The sequence below is a fragment of the Lagopus muta genome, chromosome 4 (genome assembly GCF_023343835.1).
Source record: "Lagopus muta isolate bLagMut1 chromosome 4, bLagMut1 primary, whole genome shotgun sequence".
Classification (NCBI taxonomy): Eukaryota; Metazoa; Chordata; class Aves; order Galliformes; family Phasianidae; genus Lagopus; species Lagopus muta.
The window spans coordinates 68,107,477-68,123,374 of NC_064436.1; the positions used below are offsets into that span (position 1 = coordinate 68,107,477).

At 37.0% G+C, this 15,898-nt stretch overlaps 1 long non-coding RNA gene across 1 annotated transcript; it reads right to left on the reverse strand.

Moving 5' to 3' along the window:
- Positions 1 to 8,589: 8,589 nt before the first annotated feature.
- LOC125692028 (uncharacterized) lies at positions 8,590 to 10,864 on the reverse strand. The gene is made up of 2 exons (XR_007376417.1): positions 10,685 to 10,864; positions 8,590 to 9,549 (listed from the first exon to the last, which is right to left on the reverse strand). It is a non-coding gene; the product is annotated as an uncharacterized LOC125692028 (long non-coding RNA).
- Between the last annotated feature and the right edge of the window lie 5,034 nt (positions 10,865 to 15,898).

Sequence of the window (15,898 nt, forward strand, 5' to 3'; positions counted from 1 at the left end):
CTGCTCATTCATTCATGTCTAATTCAATCTTCCACGAATAATGAATCCTAAGTATCACTTATTTTATTCTCAGTGACTTTAAAGTCTAAGATGCTTGAGTGCACATTTCTCAAATGCTGATAAGTCTTCATTTTTGCCACGAAATACTTTAAATATCGTAAAACTCTGCTTATAACACCTGCTAAAGGCCTCCTGCTGCCACCCAGCTGGACAGATGGCCAATACCACACTGTTCAAAACACACTTCAGGCTTCTTTGTGAATACTGTCTGTCTAACAGGGGATGTTTTTGGTAAACAATTCAATTCAAACAGTATCTTATGAAAAAAGCATTTCTGCTTCACGGGGAATGGATTATAGACAGGAAAAGACCTTGTAATTCTAGCTACCAATATTGGAACTAATATACTAACTCTTTTTTCAAATCTCAGAAATGTTAAGCTCTTAATCTGCATGTAGAACAATTGCTAGAGCAAGTCAATATTATTTTTTCTGCAATAAACATTGAGCAAGAATGGTCAGTTCCATTATTTTTTGTGAAAATTTTTAATCTTTTCCTTCATTTCAGTACTTGAGGATAAGCCCTGATACATCCTGTAAACTTACTTTTTGCTATTATGATTTCATTCCCTAATCTAAGCAATGCCAGGAAATGAAAAGACAAAAAGAGCTTTATCTACAAGCATGTTGCACACTCACAGAATTGTTTCACATGTATCTGTTTGCCGAAATGATTTTTCTTCTCCTTGAACTCCTGCAGTATGTAGCAGAAACATCTCCCATTCTAAATTCTGAAGATCTAGAGGGAATACTGCCAGATACAACCAGATCCCAGCACAATCTTGAGTTTCGTGACACTTGTCAAATTTAATTATTCCTCATGCATTAGCTTTCCTCGACTTAAAATTCTATTATTAAGACATGAAGCAGTAATTCATACTCAACATATTAATCTTCAGAAAAGAAACTCTTTGCTTGAGCTGACTGAAACTTTGAAGATAAGCAAACAAGGCCTTTATTCCAATGTCCCTTTAAAAAACGGAAAGTAAAATCTGTTGCTTATGCTCTCTAAAGGTATCAAAATGGCTTCTGGTTGAGATCACAATTATGCAGCTTTCTTAAAAACATAAGTTGAACTTTACTGTAGAAAAAGAAATCAAACAATGCAATGAAGAAAATCTGAATGCTTTCAAGAGATAAATTCTGTCCAGAAGAGATAGTGGACACCTTTTCATAATTGAGGTGGAAATCAGCTTCCACCATAAGGTGAAATGAGATCTAACAGGCATGTGATGGGATGGGAGTGCACTTTCTGACATTTATGATCAGTGTGATATATGCAAAACTATATATTCTTTTTGGCCACAGACTCACCTGTCCTACAATGAAGTAAAAAATTAAAACTAAACAATTTCAGCCAAAAGACACAAACCTGAGAATATTCAGCTCACAAGATCAACATCCAAATTGAACTTTAAGTGCACGAATGAATATATTGGGTATTCAAAGTTGTTTCACTGGAAGCAGCTAATTTTACTGCACCAGTGAAAAACTGAAGTGCTAATTTAGAAAATTAGATATTGGCCTTGTTTCCCCCTTTTACATACATACATATGTTTGAACATGTAGTTCTGGACCTGATGTTCATACACTTCACAAGTGTCACTCAGCTAAGAATGCCAGGCACTTGGCAGTGACCCATGTGGTTTTTTACTGCAATTCTGTTGACAGACTGATAACCTCTTCTCACCAGCAATTCACTCATTCATTAGGAAAAGAGAAGTCAGACTAGACTCCCTGTTAAGGGCTACCTTGACAGCTTAATGTGACCCGGAACCAGAGATAGCATCTCTCCTTCAAACCACATCTGTATTAGTCTGCAGCTGCTGTCCTTCCAAGCTGTGATAAGACAAGAACTCATTCACATCCTCACTCACAGATTTTGGCAATGTGTTACCTGTCCTATTCTTAACTACTGTAGTTTATACTTGTTGGATTTCACTATTTCACTATTTCACTCTTCCTTTACTCAAAATTATTTTTCCAGGGTGATGGTGGTAACAACACTTTCACCCAAGCAACAATCTTGTCCATTACCCTTTCCCCACTACAACATGACAATTAAGTGAAATTTCCATCTTATTTCATTTCTTTTGTCCTCTCAGAAACTCAAAGACTGTGTATACATTAAGCGTTGAGACAAAGCCTGGACTGGGAACCACAGGATTAACACTGAGTGATGTGGAGGTTGATCTTTGATAGAGGAATGGCTGAAATTCTCAAGTAGCCTTAAATTTGAGTAGTTCTTCTGTGTCCTTAGACGTGAAAGTTACTGTCATGTATTGTCAGAAATACAGTTATTAAACAGAAAAATCAAGTATTTTTGGGTTAAAAAGAAAACTCCTGAGAATTAAGAGTGTCTTAAAAGGGTAGATGTGCCACTGAGTGACGTGGTCAGTGGGCATGGTGGTGATGAATTGATGGTTGGACTTGATAATCTTAGTGATCTTTTCCAACATTACTGATTCTATGAAAAGATGTTCTGTTACTAGTAGCTGTCTGCACTGTTTATCTGAAAGGGCTAACACTAAGACTGGGGGCTGATTGAGGCTGCAGCCTCCAGAGGTCATAACAGACACATTTGTCTATATATAATTGCCAGTGTAAACATCTACAGCCCTTTCTCTGGGCTTCTTTTGTGCAATCTGTTAAATATTTAACCAGTGCAAAGGTGTATGAAACGCAGACTTGGGAACATCAGTTACACTGCTCAGGATGCAGCCTGTCACTCATAAAGGGTAGGGCATTAAATTTTTATGCTGTTTTATTCTTTTTTATTGATTCTGAATATTCTTGTTTTGAAGTTCAGATCCCCTGGAGTGTGCTGGTTGCATACTTTTGAGCACTAGACCCATTTTTATTGACAGCTTGGGTGTGCACCACAATAGAACAGTATAGCAGCAGATAACTAAGAAGGGCACATGGTTGGCTAAATTCTGCCATTGCTGAGTTGCCAATCAAAATTCACGTCATTATGAAGAAAAAGGTTGTTGTATTCACAGTGATGGAACTTTACTGTCAGTCTAAAATATTACACAGCCTCAGACCGAGGTCTAAAAATGGTTTGACTGACAACTGTACTCTGGTGAGAGCAGAATTCTCCCCTTCCAGTATTAATTACGTCTCTTTTAAATACATATATTTAAAAATATTAACTTAGGCACAGCTGTGTTTAACTATGATTTTCTTCCTAATCTTCCAAAGAGTTCGTTAATATTTGTGCGAGACTTTGAAGAACTGCATGACATGATAAGTATCATTGTTAAGCTGTCTGCTTCTCTCATGAAAATTACAGCATAGCTAAAAAAAACAAGAGTTTCCAATACAACTCAGAACTGTTAGATGCTAAAAAATTTCAGAAAGCAAAATGCTTTTTCAACCAGAAACTTTTCCCATTGCCTTCGATTTGAGGGTTTGGAAAGGAAAATACAGTTCTTTTTTATCATTTGACATTTACTTTCCAACTTATCCTCTGACTCTTTTCTCCTAGAAGCACTTCCTCACAGTAGGACAGGACACAGTCCCAGCCATGGCTCCCACACAGTACAGTTATGTATAAATAAGTTGTTATTTCAAGTACCTAAAACCCTTGGTGTGATATATAATTACCCTTTATTTAGTACATAATAAATATCATAGCCTTTTAATACAATTGCTTGTGCTCTTGTGTCAATTTTTGGAGTGTTTTAGGGCACTGAAATTCATTACAGATATGGCTACAGTGACATTTGGTTTAATTAATTTCTCTATTATGTCACAGCTTGAATGAGAAGCATTTAGATATTAAAAAAATAATGAGAGTATGGTGCTTATTTTGTACTTTGGAAGAATAAACAGTTTGATTATGAAATTGCTTGGAAGTAAATGCATAGAGGGGAAGTAGTTCTCCACTTCTCACTAGTTATCCAGTGGTATGTTGTTTTGTTGGGCTTTTTAAATTTTGCAGAAGATGGAATTGATAAAGTTATAATGTTGATGGCCATAGGGCCTCACGGTTCTGATTTTCAACAGCACCAGGTGCAGTGGGATCCCAGCCTTGAGGCGAGCCTCCCTTGTGTTTGCTGCTATTCCAATAGTGGTTAATAATTATCAAAGAGAAACATTAGGCTCATCTTCTCGCTTAATTTAGTTAACATCCAACAAATTAGGAGTAAATATAAAAGCAGTGCTAACAAATCCTGATAGTCCCAAAATACAGCGATCTTTTCTTTGCCCATGTTTTATACACCATGGATGTTCTGTTTATCCTAGGCATGTCCCAGCTCTCACAGAGACAGGGCTATACCAGGTACTTAGAACTACAGAGGCTGCTAGTAAAGACAAATTGGTAGATTTCCCATCATAACTGTTACTCCATCCCATCAATGATGCAAAGTCAGCCAGCAAAACAATTGCCAGGCAGCATTTACAGTATTTTCCTAGAAAACAAAAGTCACTGAATCATAGAATAGTTTCAGCTGGAAAGGACCTTTAAAGGTCATTTAGTTCCGACTCCACTGCAATGAACAGGGACATCATCAAGCCTAGCTTCAACCTCCTCTGTCCCTTAAAAAGCTGCAACCAGTAGGTTAGACTCTAGACAATGACTCAACAACCTGGATGTGCAAAATAAATAAACAAAAATTGAGATTTACTTAATCAGAGACCTAAGGCATGCAGGTGTATCTCTATATCACCATTACTGAGACACAAGCTCTCAGAGGATGCTTAGATGCTCCACCCAGCATACGTTCTACACTATACACAGTGACTTTTAATACAACATTCAAAACAGTAGCATCTCCTTCCTTGCCATAGGTTGGCATGTATCTGCTCCCCAGTGAGTTATTTGACAGCAAAAATTATCAGGTAGATTCAAGTATAAAAGTTTTAAATTGTAGTGATAAATGGCAAACGCTGCTTGGATGGGAAGTAATTAAGATTGTAATGATACATTTAGCTCAGGAGGTGGGGAAAACAGAAATAACACCTAGTATTTTCAGTCATTAAACATAGAAGTATTTTGCCAATTAAAATTTTACAGTGAGGAGAAAAGCACAAAGTTCTTGCGTGATTATGACTCATTTCTTGCTTAGACAAAACTGCTAATGAAGAATTTTGCATGCCTTCACAACAAGGTTTCTTTTCACCTGAGCCCCACGTAATAACATCAGATTTGGCCTACATTGAATTGAAATATCCCAGGGAGATAAATAATAATCTGAATTTCAGACCCTTTCAAAACCTGCGTCTATTTGGCCACAACCATCTCAGTTGCAATTCTTAAGTTACACCATAGCAAAATCTGGGTGCTCTGGTGGATGTTTTAAAGTGCTATGTGGGGAAGTTATGGTCTGGTTCAGGCTATTCTATCAAACCTGTGTGAAAAACAGGGCTCGTTTAATGTTACTGCTAACATAAGCATAGGAAGGAAGGAAGGAAGGGAGGAAGGAAGGAAGGGAGGGAGGAAGGGAGAAGGAAAATTGCAACATAAAATTTTTGCAATAGATCTAGAATGGGTATGTGATGTGTGGAAGTAGGTTGTAGTACACCAAGGAGCAATGATGTGAAACTCAATTTGATTGAAGTCTGGTTTAATTTCCAGTGCTTTGATCGTTATAAGTTTGTTTGACTGATTTTCTTTTTTTTCTTTTTTATTTTTTTAATTTTCTTACAAAGGAGAATATTTTCCTGCTTTAAAGCTGCCTATTAAAAATCCACTGTTACTTTTGAGGACTCCTAAGAACAAGGACTACCTTCGTAGTTCATTCTTCTCCCCTTCCTAGGATGAAATTTATATGGAGATCCTAGAGTAAAGAAACAGTGGAAGAGAGAAGTGCAGTGACATGCATTTTAGATTACTATTTAATAAAGAACTTTTTTTTTTTCTAGCTTTATGCTGCGTTCCTAAATACAAATTAATCTCATACGTTATTATTGAGTTAGTATTGTTACTCATTGGTTTGTTGCACAGGCAACACATTTTTTCCTTTTTTTTTTTTTTTTTTATTCCATTTGGATCTCTGCATAGGGATCTTTGCTCAGATCTTAAATCCACCTTAGTCATGGTCCCATTTGCCCAGTCCCACTCATGTATGATTAATTGTTCCTTAAAATGTAGGCAGATTACCTCCCAAATATCTGTGCAATGTGGCCACTTCTGCAACTGCAGGAAGGTTTTCACTGGATGTTCACAAGTCAAAACCCTCAAGTGCCCACCAGCCTTTTCCAAATTTATCATCTGTTGGCTTTACAATCTCACAGCCAAGGGCAACAAAGAACTGTTATCATTCCAATCAACTTATTTCAGTTATCAGATCATCACTGAAGCCCAAAAGACTAAATAGAATGTAAGTGTTCTACTGCATCTTAATGTGGATACCCATAGCTGAAGAAGATATCTAGGTGCAGATGTTTTGCAGTAGTTAAGCAGAATGAATAAAACATTTTGCTCTCCTTTGCAACACAAAGATTTAGAGAATTAATCGACTGCCTTCTGTTTATTCCAAAAGAAATATATGAAAAAAACAAATATTTTATTTTTATCTCCATCTGCATCTTGAAAATATTGAGACAAAATAATCATAAAATGCATAGTAATCATCAGATAATCAGATTTTTGAGATGCTATGGCAATCTAAAGGTTATATAAACCTCAGCTAAGCCTCCAGCTGTAGCTGTTTAAGCACTATGGAAATTTGATTTTTAACTTAGTGTAATACAAAAAGGCTTTTACCCTTACAAATATATTATCTAAATTCAAAAGCTAAGCAGAGATTATTAGCTATTAAAGCCACCCTAATGTGTGTGTATATTGGAATCTAGCATGAGTCACCCAAATTAAAGACTTTGGGCAGAGACTTCTTTCAAAATATCTCTGTTTCTAAGAAAAAAAAGATGTAACTAAATATAGATTAGCATGCTTCTGCAATAAAAAATGCATTATCTACTAATATAGCTAATGACAAAACATTATATTCAGATAATGTAGGGATCATAGAGGGAAGTACATAATTGATTCTTCTTTCACCTACAGGATTTAAAATTTCCCTATTTAAACAGAATAATCAATAGAGGATGGCCTCTCAGCAATACATGTATCACACCAATTTTTTATCAATTGGGTTTAAATAACTGTCTACCAATATGCCAGAAATGGAGCTGTCACATTCTAATTTCAGAGAAACGACCATAGAGTAATCTGTAGCTTCCAGCTGTCCAGGAAAATTAATTTTATAATAAGATACTAATTAGCAGTACGAGTTTATTGGTTTAGGGTAGGGCTTTTTTCCCTACTTTTTTTTTTTTTCTCATTGTTTAATATTTCTTTAGAAAGATTTTCAGACCATATACTTCTCTGCAGTACGTTATGTGTCTTTAGAATAGCATTTGGAAGAAATTAAGGAAGGTCCTTGCATCCACTTAGCCAACATCTACTTTCATTAGAAAACCAGGATGAGATATCAGAGTCACTGCATTGCATGAGGACATGTGATCATGGACACTGGTGAAGGACAAAACAATGCTGCTGGGACAGAAAGAGAGAACATAGTGAATTGTGCCTCCAACAGCCACCCGCTTTGTTGTCCTCCAACATGAGAGAGACTAGGAGGGGAATCAAGAGCCAAGAATTGGAATCAAGAGCCAAGAATTAATATTGGACTTGCTTGTCTCAGAGTTTCCCATTGTAATTTTCCCATTTGATCTTAATTGCACTCTATTTTCAGAGGGATTTTAGTTATCTAAGATCAGTACCAACTGAAACGCTTCAGACAGTTACCACTGAAGAAGTATTTAGTGATAACACTAGAGGGAATGGCCTCAAATTGCACCAAGGGAGGTTCAGGTTGTTTTTTTTTAATATTAGGAAAAATTTACTCTCTGAAAGAGTGGTTAGGCACTTGCACAGCTGCCCAGGGAGGTGATGGAGCCACCATCCCAGGAGGTGTTCCAGAACCATGGAGATGTGGCACTGAGGGACATGGTTCAGTGGGGGAAACATTGGTGGCAAGTGGATGGTTGCAATAGATGTCCTTGGAGGACTTTTCCAACCTTGCTGATTCTTTGATTCTATGATTTATTAACCTCCATGGTCCTCCCCAAAGAGCTTCCAGCTTCTGTATTCAGCAATTATTAAGTGCTTTCACTGGTGATTTTTGTCATCTACAAGGCTACCAGTTTAAGGAGTCAGACTTCACTCCATGTTTCACACTGTTAAAAATGCTATTTGTCCCTTCCTGGTTCTATCAGAACTAACTGCTTGTGCACATTTGTTAAACAATACATTTAATTGTATTTGTCGTGCCAAGTGGAGCATAAAGTCTGTGTGGGGTAGAATTTATAGCTATCAAAACAGCTCTCTGGAAAAGCTTTCTGTGCTATTTTATGCTACGTGTCTTCTCTCAAAATGTCACTTGGCTTTACGAGAATCCTGGATTGTAACTTTCCAAGGTAACGAACAAGACATGACTCACAGCTATCTTATTCTTTTCTTTCTTTCTATTTTTTCTTCTTCATCTTATGCACAGATTTGAAATATGATGGGGTTGGGTTTGTTTTTTTTTTGAAAGCTTTATTTAATCCAAGAGTGATCTGGATGGTAAATCAATGCTAATCAGCTAATATACTCAGGAAACTGTAACCACTGTCCCATTTGGCACAATAGTTTGCTAAACTTACGAGTTAATCCAGTTAATTAATTACTATAAAACTGTCAGCTTGTCAGAATGGTACCCCCTAAGTCTTCTCCACCTCCCCTCCCGCTTTTACAATTCATCACAAACATTTCCCATTTCATAATATGGATGCAAGAGATATGCTGTCCTTCCAATTTTCAACCAGTAGGTATGGAAGACAATTTCAAACAAATATCAAGAGATTGGATTGAGCCACAAGAACAAGTTACTACAAGGTTATTAAGTATGATTTTCTCACCTGTTATTTATCTTGCAATAACTGCTCTTAGACATTTATCCCAAAACAAGCTTGGCATAATATGGGGTAAGTGTTACCATGCTCTACAAGAGTAGAACAATTTTAACTTGTATTAGCCTAAGCAATAAGAAATGTGCAAAAGGAGATAAGAAGTTCTAAATCCACACCCAATAGAGCTTGCTTTGTGGAAAAAATTATTCTGAATAACACAAGTCTGAGTGTAATCCTGCTTGCATTCTTGGAAAGCACCTCCACAGGACCCTTCAAAAGGCTTCAAAGCCACATCCAAACATAACTTTTCTAATCACAATCCACTTATGTTTCTATAAGCAAAAGCCTAAAACCTTCTTGGCTTAAGTAAACAAATTTGAATTATACGATCACCAGAGGTTATGCACTGTTGTGTTGCAGGAAGATGCAGATCCTTGAGCTCTTTCCCCGAATTGGAGGATGCAAAAAAATGAATGCTGTTTCCAGCGCAATCAATGGGTTTGTATCTTTTCTCATATGTTCAATGTGGCTATGTTCTTAGGGCTTCTGCTGCAGAAAACAGGGGTTCATAATTTTGGGTCTGGACCTAAAAACAAAAATTAATACCAATAAATCTCCAAATTGCCAAGGAATGGAAATATTATATCCACTTAACTCTGAGTTATACTGGATAATAAAGACCATGAACTGACCAATAAATAAATAAATAAATAAAAGCCCAAAGAGATAACATAGAAGCAGATAACATCATAACCATATGGTTAGTATATTCATCTTTGGAAAACTTGCCAAGATTTTTCCATATAAAACAGCTTTAGGATACAAAATGCAGAGCAGCCTGGACATTCAGTTACAAATCTCTCAAAGTAGAGTTTTTGGGGAAGAGGATGTTTGATTAACAGTAGCAGAAACAGTTCCCCACTGACACAAAGAGCTGAAAATGGGATTTGCATGAAGTGAGAAATTAGGACACTGGTAGTGTACCTTCCCTTAATTTACTACTTGTTTGGTTTCGGTAAATAGTACAGGAGAAGTTACCCTAAATTATGTAAAATAAGTTTTGAAAACAGTTGCAGTATTTAGCATAATTGTGTTGGCCAGAGATGAGTCATAAGTAATAAAATACAAGGAATAAAAATTTGATGCTATCATGTTTGGCTGAAATAGTTCTACTCCTTTAGGCAAAACTGAGTCAATAATTATGTCTTGTACCTTCTATTTTTTATGATTTTTTTTCTGTTATTTGTTTTACATAATGGGATTATGCATCATAATAAAAGGAAAATGTTGTTATGAGGTTGCTCTAAAAACATAGCTATTTTTGGTTATGATCTCATAGTTATTATTCTTCAAGTCAAAGTCAATTCACTGCCTGTTTAACATTATTACATTGATATCACCTGTAATGTTTATGGAAAATAGTAATGAAGTCATAAATATGACCCTTCTAATATCAATCAGCCTTTACAAGGGATAAAAAAGGAAGTGTGCCTTTTCTTATAATAGGCAAGAGTCCAAACGATAAATTTCAGCAGTAAACTTGAGTATATGCAAGATGAAATGAATTGAGGGAGAAACCTCAGTACTGTAGCACACGTATATAAGAATTAGGGTATCAGAAGAAGATCAGGAAAGATGCACAGAATGTAAACAGAGGAGCAGATTCATACATATTGTATTTTAAGAACTCTTTTCCAACCCACTGTGACCAGGTTGCCTACCTAGCAGAAAGATAGCAGGAACCTGCCAGAAGCTGGGATTCCTGGAGCAGGGCAGGAGCAGTCCTCATAGAATCCTTTGAGTTAGAATGGATCCTTACAGGTCATCTCGTACAACTGCCCTTCAGTGCACAGGGACACCTACAGCTCAAACAGGTGCTCAGAGCCCCTGCTCTTGAATGCCTACAGGTATGGAGCAGCCACCACCTCTCTGGCACTTAAAGACTTATATAGTAAGTCAACCACCACCATGCTAAGTCACAAGCTACCTCCCTGGGTCTCTGCCACTCTTGGCTGATTCAGAACACCTGGCATGGTGCATCAGCCTAAAGCTGTTTGCTCTGACATAACCTCCTCTAGCAGCACCAGAGAAAGTTCTTTTTACATCACACCAGGTGATTGCCACCACTTATCTTGATAATTATACACACACAGCCTTTATACTAAAGCTCTGGGGTGCTGAACGGTAACAGCTCCAAATCTTGGGAAAGTTCAAAATGTAAATCGTACTCAATAATGTGCTTTCACATCTGTAGCTTAGTGCTGCCTCACAGCACTCTCAATAAAACTAAGCAATTAACAGAGTGGAATTTATTGGGTACAGCCAGCTCTGTTGTCCCTGTCTGGATTATCTGTGCCATTCTCAGACTGTTATGCAGGCACAGCAACTCCTTTTTGGGGGGTAACATGGCAGACCAGCCAAGGAAGGCATAACAACAGCAAAAGAAGGATATGAATGCTGCATATTCCAACTACTCCATTGCTTATTGTCTTTCTCTCCCTCTTATTTTTTATTTTTACAAGTAAGCAAGGGATTTCCTACTTAGACTATTCAAAAAGAAAAAAAATCACAAAAAAAACCCCAACCCACATTGGTGCTTATCAAAGACTCATGGGATTTTAAGGCTCTTGACAGTGTATCTTAAATATTTATGAGGCCACATCTTCTGCAGCATTTAACAATGTTGATCTGTGATGGATTTAAATGAGTGATAGAAAAGAAGAATATGTGATGAATTATCAAGTCTTAGTGTAATACCTAGGCAGCTTTCAGTTGCTGTCTGTCAACTTCTGTCACTGCTACAACGTGCTGAGGCATAACACTGTGAAGACATTGTGGAGGTGCCACCAGGTTAATGCTGAACTACTTCAAGTATGTGCTCATCTTAATCCTTTGCCCTCTAATACCTGTTCCACTGTGCAAATTTTTAAGACAAAGGCCTTTAATATTTAAGCTCTTTAGCCTTTTCTATAATAATTGGCCTTCTCCTATGTGATCTCAGGGACATTAACTCAGCACTGATTTCTTGCCAGTCGCTCAAGATAAAGCCAAAGAAGTGATTTATTTTTCCTTTTTTAAAGAATGATGTCAACTTCTTAGCGGAGATGGAAAAACAAACAGCAGAAAGACTCAAGATCTACCGCTGATAAAGATGTAACACAAAAAGTGAGCATTTAAGGCTGATTCCACTAATGCTTTGGAGTTAATTTCCATTGTAGGCCAAGATGGTAGAACTTCAGTGTGATGGGAAATTCCAGGCAACAGATGAGGTCCCCTACCTCCAAGCCAACAAAGAAATAAAGATTATCTTTGCCACTTGATTGAAGTCTACACTTACGGAGGTGAAAAATCACCTTACATTTTCAGCTTTCCACATGACATGCAGAGGTTTATACACATTTTATGTCCATTACTCAAGGGGCCCATAATTCGTTTCAAGGTGAACTCATTGTATTGTCATATCCTCTGTGGCAACTGTTGGAAATGAGCGAGCTTCTCTTGAGGCTTCACAAAATGTTTGAACCTTATGAAAACTTTCAAATTTCATAGAGAGGTTATAGCAAACCACAGTGATGAGAACAGGTTTCTGGAGGGACAGTGCTATATCTCTTATTTTCTACCATTAGAAGTCAAATTTTTCTCAGTGCACATGTTCCGCTCATGAGAACAAACACTGACTTATGGGGTAGTTGAAATAAATACATGGAGTTGTTTAACTCAATTTCCCATTGAACTGGTGTTTAATTTTACTGAAATTTCCAGAAACCAGTGGTACTAATATATGTGGACATGAAAGACTTCAGTGTGTGCTGGTTCATTATTTTAGAAAAGAATCATCCAAAAGAGATAACTGGATTAATTAACACATAGCTAAATACCTCCTTTTTCCAACCGTGCACACACACACACTCCTCGTTTCATAATCAAAGACCCACCACATCAGATGCTCTGAAAACACAGTGACCAACAGCAAGTTAAAACTTGCACATCACAGGCTTAATGCACAGCTTCTCCAGCAAGGAAAAGACAAAACAATTTTGTGAAAACTGTTTTAGAGATTACTTGCATTATGCAATTCTAAGCATGTTCTTGCTGTTTACTACTGACTTCAATTGCAATGAAAAGAACATGACCTGCAATGCTTGGAAAAGTGTCCACGTGGAAAGTATTTTGCAGAATTATTGTACAGATAGAGAATATAAAATTGATTTGGGATTCACATACCCTAGCAAAGGTGTCAGTCTGAACCTTATAGCTAGACTTTATTTCTAGCCACTGGGGAAGACTTAACCTCACATTGGTAAATCCTGCTGTGGGAGGAAATGAACTGTGCCCTAGAAGTGTCCATTTCTCTCCATCGTGTAATGACAATCTAATCTCAGACACAGAGTTATATATTACAGATGTGAAGAGTTTGATGAGATGAATTGCCCCCCACAGATCAGGGTGATAAGTTACTACAGCTACACACCCATAATTTCTCTCTGCACTATATGTCAATAAATATTTTCTACTCTGATTACTAATATTGCCACTACTCTTAAATTATGCATAAACACCATCAACCTCCATTCATCTTTTTGCTGATACTGTTAATTGTTAATATCTATTAACAAATATTTCCACTTAGGGAATACAAAACATTTGCACAGGAGCAGACCCAACATCTTAAGACTATTAAATTTCTTAGCTCCTAAGGAATCATGGTCCAGGGAATTTATTGCTAGTTATTTTGTAATAGTCTGTGTTCACAGATTGATTATCCCACATTGGAGGCATCCAGAGGTGGAGTCACAACTTTGGTAAGAGGCCCAACATGTCATACCCAGTTGATGGATGATGCAACAAAGATTGAAGTCTGTAGGACAGTATGCTAGAATCTATCACTCCAAACAGGAAAGCTAGGTTGCATAAGCTTAACAGAGGTAAAGGGGAAAAGAATGGACTAATTTAATTCAGCTTTTACCAATGAAAACAATATTTGGAAAAGGCTTGCATTCCTGATGTAAGATGAAGGGATTTGTTACGTGAGTTTCAACCTACATTAAGGCAATTTAAAATAAATGAATAAAACAGTGTTACTGGCAGCAGAATATAAGACAACTTAGTCTAGATGACGGCAATATACTAATCCACATAATGCCATAATAGGAGATGCACCCTTAATTTCAACATTCAGGGGTCACTAAATATATACAAAATATTCAGGAATCATGAGCGTACTTGTACCATCTGCAGTATTATTAACTCTCCTCACTTAGTTGAAACAAATTAGAAGAGATTGGAGTAATTGGAAAGACATTTTTATAACTTGAATGCTGGCACACTGAATGTTATCAAGATAAATGCTCTGTTCAGACTTAGTTCTCTCTGTTCTGTCTACTGATTGCCTTGAGCAAAGAGAAAGCATTACAAGATAGCCAAGTGGTAATTGGCAAATTTATTTGGAGTGAAAAATTCACTGGAGTTCAAAGGAGAAATCAACCCCTAGTCCTTCCACCCTTATTCTTCTCAGTCTGCCCACAGATAAGAAAGTGCAAATGAAAACGAATCACTGCTGCCCGTCTGGGTGGGAGCACAGCAGTCAAGTGCCAGGTTGCATTGATTCTGTATGGGGTGAAGTAAAGTTGAGGGAATTCATTATCTCTTGGCATGAACACCTTCAAATGAGAAATAAAGACCTTTCTTTCCAGTCAACATTTCTACTGTTCCTATTTTCATGCACGTTGCATGTTCCCTTGATTTGCTGAAGTAATTGTGACAATTCTGTGCACAAATTGGGAAACTGTGAACAAGAAAAGTGAATTTCAAGGTATCAGTTTTGTTTGTTCTTAACATTAAGAGTGACTCACCTGAAGAACTGAGAAACAAGAAGACTGGAGTAATAGACCTATTTAAAGACAGATCTATGTAGGTAAATTTAACTTAACTGTGGAAAATAATATTAGGATTTGCTTTTTCTCCTCTGTATCTTAAAGAAATTAAGAAGTCTGGAGTGCCTCTATGGAGGAAAAACAAAGTCGGCAGCGTCAAGCATTAAATGAAATATTGAATTTGAACAATCTGAAATTTAAAAGGCAGATCTTTTTCTGATGTTTCCATGAGCAGAGGTTATGTTGCTGCCACGAATCAGCGTATGGTGATTGCCCCTGAAGCAAAACACTCACTTTTGATTTTTGATGGGATACTTAAGCCAATAGGAAGTAATATTTGAAGGTAGAGACAAAAAAAAATATTGATGTTCTTTAAAATTCTGTTGGATAGACACTGTCTGCTTTGCTTTCCAGTGGGTATTGAGAAGAGAGGACTTCAATAGAAGCAAGAGGACCAGGAACATTCATCCTTTCTCTGGCCTTACAACCCCGATCTTTCTGGATAGCAGCAAGACAACTTGCTATGGGTTTAGAAATGTCATACAGAAGACCTCTTGTTCAGTTGCTGGTGTTCTGCCCTGAAGGCAATGAAATGATGTCAGAAACAACTGATTTCTCTAACAAAAATAGAGTAAAAGCCAATACATACCACTAGAAAGGCAAAAGTAAATGCTGGAGACAGAACTGAAATGAAGCCTAAGCATTATCTGCTCTAAGTTACTTATGTCATGAAAAGTCATTTTCTTAAGTGTTTTCATCAGTACCAAAAATAGGAAAACTAGTGACTTGCTGTACTTTTGTTACTGTTGTTGTTAGTTTTTAGACATAAACATACCATGGCATGGTTTAAAACTCTGTGTTTAGGTAATAATTGCCTCACTCATAATGAGTCTAAGGTTACTAAAAGTAGAAAATACATTTTCCAGAAAACTCCTTACAAATGAGGAAACTTAGATGGCTGTGTGAGGTTAGTGCAAACAAATGACCTGTTTAAGCCATTGGTGGAAGGAAAGATTCAGGCTTAGAATCAGACTGCCTCTTTGTGAATGTAGTAACCTGGTC